The 11578-nt window shown below is 33.8% G+C and overlaps 1 pseudogene; it reads right to left on the reverse strand.

Annotated features, from left to right (window-relative positions):
- Positions 1–151: 151 nt before the first annotated feature.
- LOC134249965 (uncharacterized) lies at positions 152–7471 on the reverse strand (annotated as a pseudogene).
- Positions 7472–11578: the final 4107 nt, after the last annotated feature.

Consider the following 11578-nt stretch of genomic DNA (forward strand, 5'->3'; position numbering starts at 1 on the left):
AGAAAAAACATTAAAATATGTATTATATTACTTGTAAAGAGCTTAACACTTAATATGAACACACACAAAAAAACTGTGCAGGAGAGATGAAACACGTGTCAGTTAATATTGGGTGATACAAATGTATATATATTTACAAACATTTACTTACCGAGATAAAAATCCTTAATGTTCGCACAAGCATCACTAACTGTCATAGATTTTGCAGAGAATGGGCACTTCACCTCAATAATATCTGGTGTTCTAGTAACCTGTCCCTTCACTTGGAGATGAGGTTTGCATTTAGGTTCACCTTGAATGAAACCATCTGGGGAGGCCCCAAGAGTTCCAGATTCATGCAGCCAAATTCCTGAAAAAGGAAAAGCTAAATAAATTGAAAGGAAATCTGTAACTTTATTACCTGGGCTTCTTCGTTCATAAAGAAAATCAGCACCATACCAATTTGTCAAATTTATAAACCTAGGTTGTGAAAGTTTTGAATGTATAGTTCTGTAAATTGAATATTTTTAAGATGTCCACCTTTTTTGCGGTTTTAAGTGGACATTTCAGTGAGATGCAAATATGAAGTAATTTCTCCTTAAAAAATGGAATTTTTTTTTTTTGGCATAAAGTAATTTTAGTGTTTTGAAATGCTCACTAAAGAAGCTACGTGTATCACAAATAAAACACAATTAATTTTTAGTGACATTCAATATTAGCAATCTCAGCACCCTTGCTAATAATGCAAAAATTATATCCCCACTATTTCTGCTTATATAGTAGTTTTCATCAACAACAGGCAAGTTTCAATCAGACAAGCTTACTAGTATTTTACACAAAGACTTAATTAAGCTTTTGATGTGAGAGTCAGTCACCTTAATTTACCTCTATGTAACCATACTTACTCTTCTATATTTTGTTTTTTTTCAAGGTCAGACGATACATTTCCCATTAAGTATCTGTTTTGTGAATCTTCATATTAATGTATAGTAAATTTGTATAAAAATCTTTATTACTTTCTAAACTGATTTTTAATAATTTGAAACACTAAAAATGTAATTGTGACAAACCAACTGAAGAATTTTTCCCTAAAGGATTACCCCGGTATATAAGAGATGCCAACCTCTGGTATCTCACACAAAATGCCTTGTAAGGTACCTTGAGTTTTTGTGAATACATGTTATAATGTAAAAAAAGTAAGTCTTCAATGTCAAAATATTGGAAAAAATTATAATTATATTATTGAGGAACGTCTCATCTGTCCTTAATCACTACATTTTGTATAATCGCAACTTGACATATTTCTTTATTTACTTTTTGTCTCGCCTGCGACGAATGTCGCGAAGCGAGACATAGCGACCATAGATTCCGTCGTCGTCGTCGTCGTCGGCGTCCAACTTTTGGTTAACCCAAATGTCAAAGTTTTATAAACTGCAATAACTTTCTCAAATTTCATTCAGTCTTCTTGAAATTTGGACACAATATTCAGTATGGATAAAAATTTATATCCCAAGTATGATTTTGAAAAAAAAAATTCAAATTTTTCCGTATTTTTTCCTTAAGTTGGACTTAGTTTTTTCATGATAATTTATGGTGAAGACCTATATTCCAGCAACTATAAGTTATAGGGATATGATAATTAGTCAGTGGATACATCATGGGTAACCACAAACGTCAGTACCAGAATTAGGTCATCTTGACCTACATTTTTCTGCATGAGTGACTTTGGTTAAATTTTTGGTGGAGGTCCATATCTCAGCATCTATAACTTATAATGGCATGATGATTTGTCATTGTACAGGTTATAAGTAACCAACAACATCAGTACCAGAATTAGGTCATTTTGACCTACATTTTTCTGCATGAATGACTTTGGTTAAATTGATAATGGAGGTTCATATTTCAGCAACTATAACTTATAGTGGCATGATAGTTAGTCAGTGGATACATCATGGGTAACCACAAACGCCTGTACCAGAATTAGGTCATCTTGACCTACATTTTTCCGCATGAGTGACTTTGCATAAATTTATGGTGGAGGTCCATATCTCAGCAACTATAACTTATAGTGGCATGATAATTTGTCAGTGGATACATCATGGGTAACCACAAACGCCTGTACCAGAATTAGGTCATCTTGACCTACATTTTTCCGCATGAGTGACTTTGCATAAATTTATGGTGGAGGTCCATATCTCAGCAACTATAACTTATAGTGGCATGATAATTTGTCAGTCTACACATCATGGGTAACCAACAATATCAGTACCATAATTAGGTAATCTTCACCTACATTTTCTGCATGAATGACTTGATACATATACAGTGGATTTGATTTCAAAATGCAAGTTCAAATTATTGCGACTCATAACACGTTGCAATATTCGCAATAATAAAAACATCACAATAATTTGTGAATTTACAATGTATGTAATTCATTAAAATCATTTCAGCATCTTTTCATTGACTAAGAGGAAAATGTTGTGTTCATCAGTATGCAAAAGTTATATATTAAATCCATATAAAATATACCTATAGTCAGTCCAGATAGAAACGTTTTACAGTTCTTATTAAGTCCATGACAATATCTCTTTAAAAACCAGCAAAATGACTCGATCCACTTTTTGAGTTATTCCTTCTGAAATGTCAATAAATGCTTCAGTTTATCAGACAATCATTTCTTACTAACCACAGCGACAGCAGGCGAGACACAGGGTTGCGGGCAACCCTTACGTACTTTTTTATCGATCTTTTTACATTTTCTGTAAATAATATCATTAAAGGTGCCCTTCGCTCTTGCATTTTTTTCAAAGGAACATTCAACATAGACAGCTTACAAGAAAGTGAGATTGGAAATGATTGATATCTACATAACTGCACTTAATTTTCTCTATTCCATTTCATGCATTCTATACGAGTTTACCGAAACTTATTTGATAAAGAACTTTATTCGGTAATAACCAATATTTGCCCCCCAAATCAAACTTTCATGGAGATATATTTAATTAAGTTCTTAAACAGGGGAGTATATGCTGACTTCAAAGCACTGAAGATTTTCATAAGTAATGACGCCATATGTACGTAATGACGTCACAAACATGACGTAAATTTCAGTTTTTTTATTAATTTTACAGAAAAATGTACATATTTCGTCGATATTTTGAGTAAAAGTCACCGAGCGCATATGTGTTCAGGATCAATATTTTTATATAATGTGTAGAATGATAATATCAATGAAATATGTCAATATTGTTCCTGAACAAACTTGCGCTCTATAAATTTTAAGTTAAAATTGTTTAAATTTTGTCCATTTTGTCCTCTTTCTGAAAAAGGATATAAAAGTGGACTAGTTTGTGACGTCATAAAAACAAAAATTGTGAATACACTGCTTTGACTTTGTAATATTTTCTGTTAATTTATATTTCTCATACAATTTACTGAATTCAGCACATTTCAGGAAGTTTTCAAAATTTGACTTTTATGGGGGCAAATATATGCAATATACCGCATATAGTTCTTTTTAATATTAAATTGCGTTCACGGTGCTGAAATATTAAATTTTATCACGCAGAAATATACATCTATTTATTTTAACTGTTTGAAGGGAAGTTAATTATTTTGATACAGCATGTAAACACTTTTGAAATATTTCTATAATTGGTAAGCATATGGTAGCATCAGAAAATTTTTAACTTTTTGTAAAATAAAAAGTAGGTGGGTTAGCATTGAGATATACTTTCAAAGTTTCTCTACCTGGGAAACATGGGGGAAACTACACATTGGTGGCTTCCATGTCGGGAATCTATATGGAAACCACTGAGGCATGTTTCCATGGTTTCCTATCTTGGGAAACTAACGGGAAACCACAGGTTGGTTGTTTCCATGTCGGGAATCTACATGGAAACCACCAGGGCATGTTTCCATGGTTTCCTATCTTGGGAAACTAACGGGAAACCACAGGTTAGTTGTTTCCATGTCGGGAATCTACATGGAAACCACCAGGGCATGTTTCCATGGTTTCCTATCTTGGGAAACTTACGGGAAACCACAGGTTGATGGTTCCATGTCGGGAATCTATCTGGAAACCACTATGTGGTTTCCATAAAATGGAAACTATATGGAAACTACTGATGTCACGATTCCCATATGTTTCCATCGCGTTTCCAAATTTGGGAAACCTGGCTTTTCGTCCTGTGTCCAGAACGGTAACTTCCCCAATCTTGCTGTATTCTTCAATGGCAGTTCTTTCATGGGTTAATCCCCACTGGATTGATGCTCTTTTTTCAAGATTGTAAGAGCTCAACAATTTCTTCTTGAGAGATGCAGTCAGTCTGTTAAAAAATCAATGGAGGTTAAAATTATAAACACCATGTAAGATTGCTGACATTAGTAGTGTATGCACTACAAACAACATTGAACAAACATTGGCCTTTTTTTACCAGTTTCGACGAATTGCCCCAATGATTTGCCCAAAGTTGGAAGCTGTAAAGTGCATCTTGCGGACAGCTTGCCAAATCGCATTTTCACGTTGACCAATTGTAAGCCAGGCAGTTTGTATAACAGTCTCTTGTGACACAACAAGTTTACTTCTGAAAAATCAAATCAAGTTTATTGTAAATGATTTGTCTTTGATTCTTTTATCACATTTCACAGAGAAGTATTTTGATATTTTTTTTCAATACTGAAGACTCTTCATTAATATTATATCTCTACAATAATCATTACCTTAAGTAAGCTGATTTACATTCAGCAGTAAGGTATTCTTCACTCATCAGAAGATCTTGGACAAGAGAAACAGGAAATTTCTGAACTTCTGGTTCCTTTGACAAAATCCAATGCATTGCTAAATATAATAAAAATATGTTTATTATTTTGTAAAAGAAAGTACACTATCACTAGTATTAGTTTGTTTTCTTATGCTTTTTGTAAAAGGTTTCCAGTAAACTGTCTACTACATACATTAAAAAATTGTCTTTAAAGTGATTGTCACATTCTGTTACATTTTTATATCATCCAGCTTTGTCTGATTGTTAGGAATGTAAACATTTCTTTTCAAATGACATTTCATCTCAAAATAAACTCTTTCTAAGTTTTGCAGGAAAACTTCTGATACAACAAGGGAAGAATACTTAGTATCCACAAAATTATTAACACAAAATCAAGAAAAACAACATATAAATATAACCAGAATAAATTGGAAAATAACCAGTTTAATTATAGCTGCAACAAAAAAAAATTATTCAGAATATTTCACAACTGAATAAATAACACAACTTCTGCCAATTCAAAGAAAACCTGTAAATCTGCCTAACTGGCCCAGTTGATCAAATAAGAACAATCTGTCCTCTGCTTTCACATCACGTTTCAAAGCTCTGCATATGCATTTATAAAAGCAACATCAATCTACACTATTCTTTGTTATATAAGTTTTTGCACGCACTGTAGTTTGCTCTAGTAAAAAAAAAATTACGAATATCCAGGCTGCTTAGGGGGGTACAATTCCTCCATTGTTTTTGTTGTTTTGGGTGGTGCTGACTTCGGGTGTTTCAACCAACTACACTTAATATCAGTTTTGCTTGCCCTTTTGTATCTGCAATAAAAAAAATGTAAATATACATTTTGTACTCAAAAACATAGTTGCCTTGCACTTGACCACCTGATGTTTTTAATTTAAATTTACAACGAAGAAAATAAAAAAATATGATATATGAAATCACTACTATTTATGAATTCAATGTCAGTAAATAAAAATTACTGTAATGCGCTTTAAATCTATGAAAATAAGCCTGGAAAATGAAGTCTTTTTACCCAAATAAAAGTGCTGCTGCCACATGATGACATTTATATTGCCCCATGGGGCATTCACATGTTGATGACTTCATAAGGCCACTGTCTTCAGATTCCAAAAAAATCTAAAAATAAGTTTCAATGAATTATCTTGTTAATCATAATTGACCTTGTTACAATTCATTCAATAACTATGAGGTCACAAATTACTTGCTTTATATAATTAATAGTCCCAAAGTTTAAAGAATTTTGCGTTTAAAGTCTCTGAAGGACAAGAAATTTGCAATGTTCACACGCATTGTTTTTGGAAGAGTTCAAGGTTGAATACTATCACTACACTAAGATGCAAAGGAGAGGGGGGTATTATAATACTGTTTTACCGTTGTGTGTCTGTCTGTCTGGTAGCTATCTGTCCGTCAGTGTGTCTGTTCATAACAAATTTTTGGTCTCAGTTTCCTCAGCAACTACTAATCAATCACAGATGCTTGAAATTTTACCACATACTTTGCTGAGACATGCCACATGGTGGGATTCATTTTTGTTCAAATCCGAGGTCAACTTCCTGTTTATCTGTGCATCTTTCCGTACCATAAACTTTAGGTCTGATGTTTCTTTTTGTTTTTGTTTTGTGGTTTTTAATGAATTGATCAGGTGTTATAGCTGGTATCTGCCTCTCAACCAGTTTGTAAAAAAAGATCAGCCTTTGTTGGTGGTGTCGAGTTTGTAATAAGGGAAGGTCAAGTTCTTTGAGCATCTTGGACATTGTACTATCTTCCCTTAATTTGTAATCTTTCATCATGAATCTTGCACCCCTTCTTTGCATACAATCTAATTAAGATATTTCCTGTGTAGTGTATGGGTCCCAGATGATAGCTCCATACTCCAATATAGATCTTATGAGTGCAGTGTATGCCATTTTCCTACATTCCCATACATGCTGTAAATTCCTTCTTAGGAGGCCTAAGGTGGCACTGGCTTTATTTGAGATGATATTTATATGCTCTTTCCATTTAAGGTCTTTGGATATTTTTAATCCTAAGTAAGGATGTTAATATCTTATTGTTTTTTGTATGATTCTTGTGTCAACTTCTACTTATTTGTGCATCTGCCTGTAAATGAACATGTGTGTAATAATATGATAGAGTATATTCACATCAGAGCGGGGTATTACTAGTGAGCATTAGCTCACACACTTCTTCAAGTCAAGTCAAGTAACTTTTATTTATAGTCGGCACATATATACAGTATAACAGAAATAACATGAGCTATGGTAAGCTCTTTAACCGACTTCTTCAGTTCTTGTTGAAAATAACAATTATTGAATTAAGAGAAAAAGAGACAAATAGCTAAATAATGATTTTCTGAATAACTTAATAAAGACATATCTTTAAATCAAGCTTTATAGCTAAATCAACAGAATGTGTACCGATCTGAAAACGGGAGAAAGAATATCGGAGATGCTTACCTGCACTCTGTAAGAAGTGTCTCTCATTGACGCTTGGACATTACCCGAAATGACCCGCAGTTCATCTAAAACAAACTTTAACACACGCCCCGACTCGACTGCAGCCTCACTTTTTCTTTTAATCTTAGATAGCCCTTCAACATAATTTGCCCAATACAATATCGAAAGAGCCATTATGTTGTTTGTACCCGGAAGTGTGGTTTCTCGCTAAATCTCGCAGGTCACGTGACGAGACTTACAGACCCTATAAAGATTTTATTGCTTATTCTTTATTATGTGTATAGAAGATTCTTTTTATATGGAATATTTATCACACTGTAATGATGATTTTATGAGTTTGTACAAGCCAGACCTCGTAATTTTTTGATTTCGCGTGCTGAATACTATTATTTAGTAAAAAAAAAGTATTTCTAAAAAAAAAGTGTCCGTCCAGGACTTGAACTCGGGACCTCTCACATTGGAAGCGAGAAACATACCAGTAGACCACGGAATCGCTTTAAATGGAGTCAAGTATATGCAGAAGTAAAGTCAAATACATGTATATATTCATGTTGGGTATTGTCAAAATTTTACACAATCCAGGTGTTTGATTTATTTAGCCTTTATTAAACAGTTCTAATAGATGTAATAAGAACATAAAGTCCGCCGAGAACCTATTTTATACGCAATAACTCTCCTCGTGCCCCTGTGCTAAAAATAGCGACATGTAATACTATAAATGCTAATAAAACAAACGGGGCGGGGCACTTTGAGAGGGGTGAGAGAGGTCCTAGGGAATTTTCGTATAAAATTACATTGAATAAGCTCAAAATCTTCTTGAAATATCGCCCGGAAATGATAGTGTTACACACAGACAGAATGTGTAAATTTACGACCTTGGACTTTGACCTTTTGACCTCAAAATCCATAGGGGTCTTTATTAGGCCACAGGGAGTTATGTAAAATTTCATTGCAATAGCTCGAATGGTTCTAGAGATATCGTGTGGAAACGAAAGTATTATAACAGACAGAATTTGCTTATTTATTACCTTGACCTTTGACCTTTTGACCTCAAAATCAATAGGGTTCTTCTTATGTCCATAGGCAGTTGCTATGCTAAATTTCATTGCAAAAGCTCAAAGGGTTCTCGAGATATCATGTGGAAACGAAAGCGTTACAGACAGACAGAAAGACGGCCGGGCGGACGGACGGACAAACCCAAATTAATATCCCCCACTTTTCAAGCGGGGGACAATTAAAAAGAAATTCAGAAAGTGTAAGACAACTGAAAAAGGAATTTTATACTGTTTTTTAAATAGGTCATTTCGCCTAAAGATGATGAGAAAATTATTATACAAATGTATGCGTGTATACTATAATTACTACATACACGGATGATAAAACATGCATTACACTGTCAACAAATATATAACGATTTCATGGACATTAATTGTATGTATTATTCGAAGGATTTTTTGTCATGACTCATGTATAATCTAAATATGCGTTTTAAACAAAGAATTTATACATATATACTTATCATTTTATAATACAGGTTTTATTAAAAAAAAACGCGCGGATTGAGAAGGGGGTGTCTATGATGTATATACAGGTAAAGTAGTGACTCAATTTTGTACTTACGATCCGATAAATACTTCAAATCTTTTCCCCTGACCAAAAATTTAAAGTTTTCCCTTTTATTTCCAACTGAAGAGGCAAAACTACATGCGAAATGTCTCTCACATTCGCGTGCACTGTGTTTTCCGCCATTTTTACGATCCCACTAATGAACAAAAATCCCGCGCTACCAATCCTAACGTGAATGTTGTCGGCCTACAAAAAAGTTTACCAGTGGTAACTACCATTGGTAAACATGGTACCATTGGTATAATAATGGTAATTAAAAATACCGATGGTTACCATCTGAAAAACTGGGAACGCACCCTCTGTGTATCGGTTTTTGATTTCAATGAGTTGTTGTTACTAAAAACAGAAAAATTTTTGAAATACATTCAAAATGCTATACCTCTTACAGTTTTGATCTGAATTCAATATAACTTTGCACACAAGTAGACTATACTAAGATAAATAATTCTCGGTGTTTGATTTCAATGAACGGTGTTACCGTTGTTACTAAAAAAAGAAATTATTTTGAAATACATTCAAAATGGTATTCCTCCCACAGTTTTGGTCTGAATTCAATATAACTTAGCCCACAAGTAGACTGCACTAAGATACATAATTCTGTATATCCGTTTTTGATTTCAATGAACGGTGTTGCCTAAAATAGAAATATCTGTGAAAATCTTTCAAAATGCTAGCTTTGGTCTGATTTCAATATAACTTGGCACACAAGTAGGAATTTCACACAAAAAAAATATTTTTAGTAACCATGGCAACACCACTCATCCAAATCAACAATCGATGTACTAGTTTATGTATCTTAGTGTAGTCTACTTGTGTGCCAAGTTATATTGAAATCAGACCAAAACTGTAGGAGGAGTAGCGTTTTAAAGGATTATCTAAAAAAAAAATTCTATTTTTAGTAACCATGGCGACATTATTCATCGAAATCAAAAAACCGATGCATTAGTTTTGTAATGTAAATAGTGTTAACCAGATTTGAATTTGGCGCCATTAGTTGGCAGGTCACGTGACTACCGCTCTAAGGGTATATAAACGTCACAACGCTAGCGTTGGTTTGGCTTCAGAAGCGAAAGGTTGTGTTAGGTAAGGAGTTATGGGTAAGCCGACAGTTTCCCATAAGAGAACGTGGATCAAGCATCCTTACTCTCGCGGGAAAAGCTCGACTTGTCCTCAGTGGACATATATATAAAAAGAATAAGTTTCTTTAGTTTTAAGTGTTGAGTAGCTGAGTACTCATTTGTTGAGCACTCATTGAGCGGAAGATTTTACTCATCAGTTGAGTAATATTCTAAGTAGTGTAAGTTTGTATATAGTTAGTATACCTTAGTTAGTATTTTTGATAGTGATTTTTATTAGTGATTTGTTTTGTTAGGTAATTAAGGGTAATCATTTTTTTTTGTACGAGAGGAACTCGTACCGCCTTATTTGTATATTTTGCAGGCGATTATTTTTGTATATACGTTCGCCGTATCTGTATATTTTGGCAGGCGATAAGTTTAAGGTATTATTATTTTTGAGTCTCGGTCTCAGTTTAGTAACTGAGGGATCCAGTATCAAAAGAGAACACGTTACAGTTTATTGCTAGCGCTCTCGAGCGCTAGCAACTACGTTAGTCCAAATTCCTTGAATACGCATGCTCGGCCGCCATGGTCGTACATTCTGGGAAAAATGTGAAAACTACTACAGATAGACCGTATGATAACTATTTCGTTGTATCGTGTTGTAGCATGAAATAACTGTTTATTTATTGTGTAACTTACACTTTAAAGATAACTTCATATTTATAATATTTCAAATTCTGGGCTTTTTTTTTTTTTTTGATGACGGAAAAGCCCGAATCATTATCTGATTGTTCTAAACAATGACAAAGGAGGTTGTTTGTTTTTTTTTTTGTTTTTTGTTGTTTTTTTTTTTTTTTTTTTTTTTACATCTAAGCACAATCAAAGATAGATTCTAACTTCTGATTGGTCAATTCAGCCAATCTTACGAATTCCAGAAACAGAAGCAAGAATTTTACACTAAAAATAACGAATAAGTCCACTATTTGTGTTTAAAAAATCCTGATGTGTATGGCTTTTATCCTAACATATCTTGACAAAGATGACCCAAAGGACCAATTAAGCTACTTCACATGCGTTCTAAACTCTCTGGACTCTTTACACGACATACACTTTGAGTTATTTTCTATATTCCTTTCAGCTCCCATGTATTTTCTTTGCTACATTGCCATGAAATTCTCTTCTTTAAATCAGTTCATACATGCAATCTTCTTCATATTATATAGAGCCCCCCCTCCAGTAAAGGTCATATATGTTCCGTTGCGCCAAAACTCCAATAGGTCACCCCCCCCCTTATTTCTTAACCTTTGTGTCTACAAAATACGCCTCACAGAACAATAATAACTTATCATTCTCCAGCCTTGATAAAAATTAAGGAATTCAGCAAAATAAATCACTTTATCACGGATCTTCCTTTCTGTGTTTAAAAAATGCTACGGCGCTAGCTCACCTATCTTTTTAAAAGATAAACTTGTGTATCTTAGTGTAGTCTACTTGTGTGCCAAGTTATATTGGAATCAGACCAAAACTGTAGGAGGAGTAGCGTGTTAAAGGAATTTCTCATAAAATTCTATTTTTAGTAACCATGGCAACACCGTTCATCGAAATCAAAAACCGATGCACTAGTTTATGTATCTTGGTATAGTCTACTTGTACGCCAAGT

This window comes from Saccostrea cucullata, unplaced genomic scaffold, assembly GCF_032062105.1.
Source record: "Saccostrea cucullata isolate Sc308-1 unplaced genomic scaffold, CSIRO_AGI_Scuc_v1 ctg17509, whole genome shotgun sequence".
NCBI classification, from domain to species: domain Eukaryota; kingdom Metazoa; phylum Mollusca; class Bivalvia; order Ostreida; family Ostreidae; genus Saccostrea; species Saccostrea cuccullata.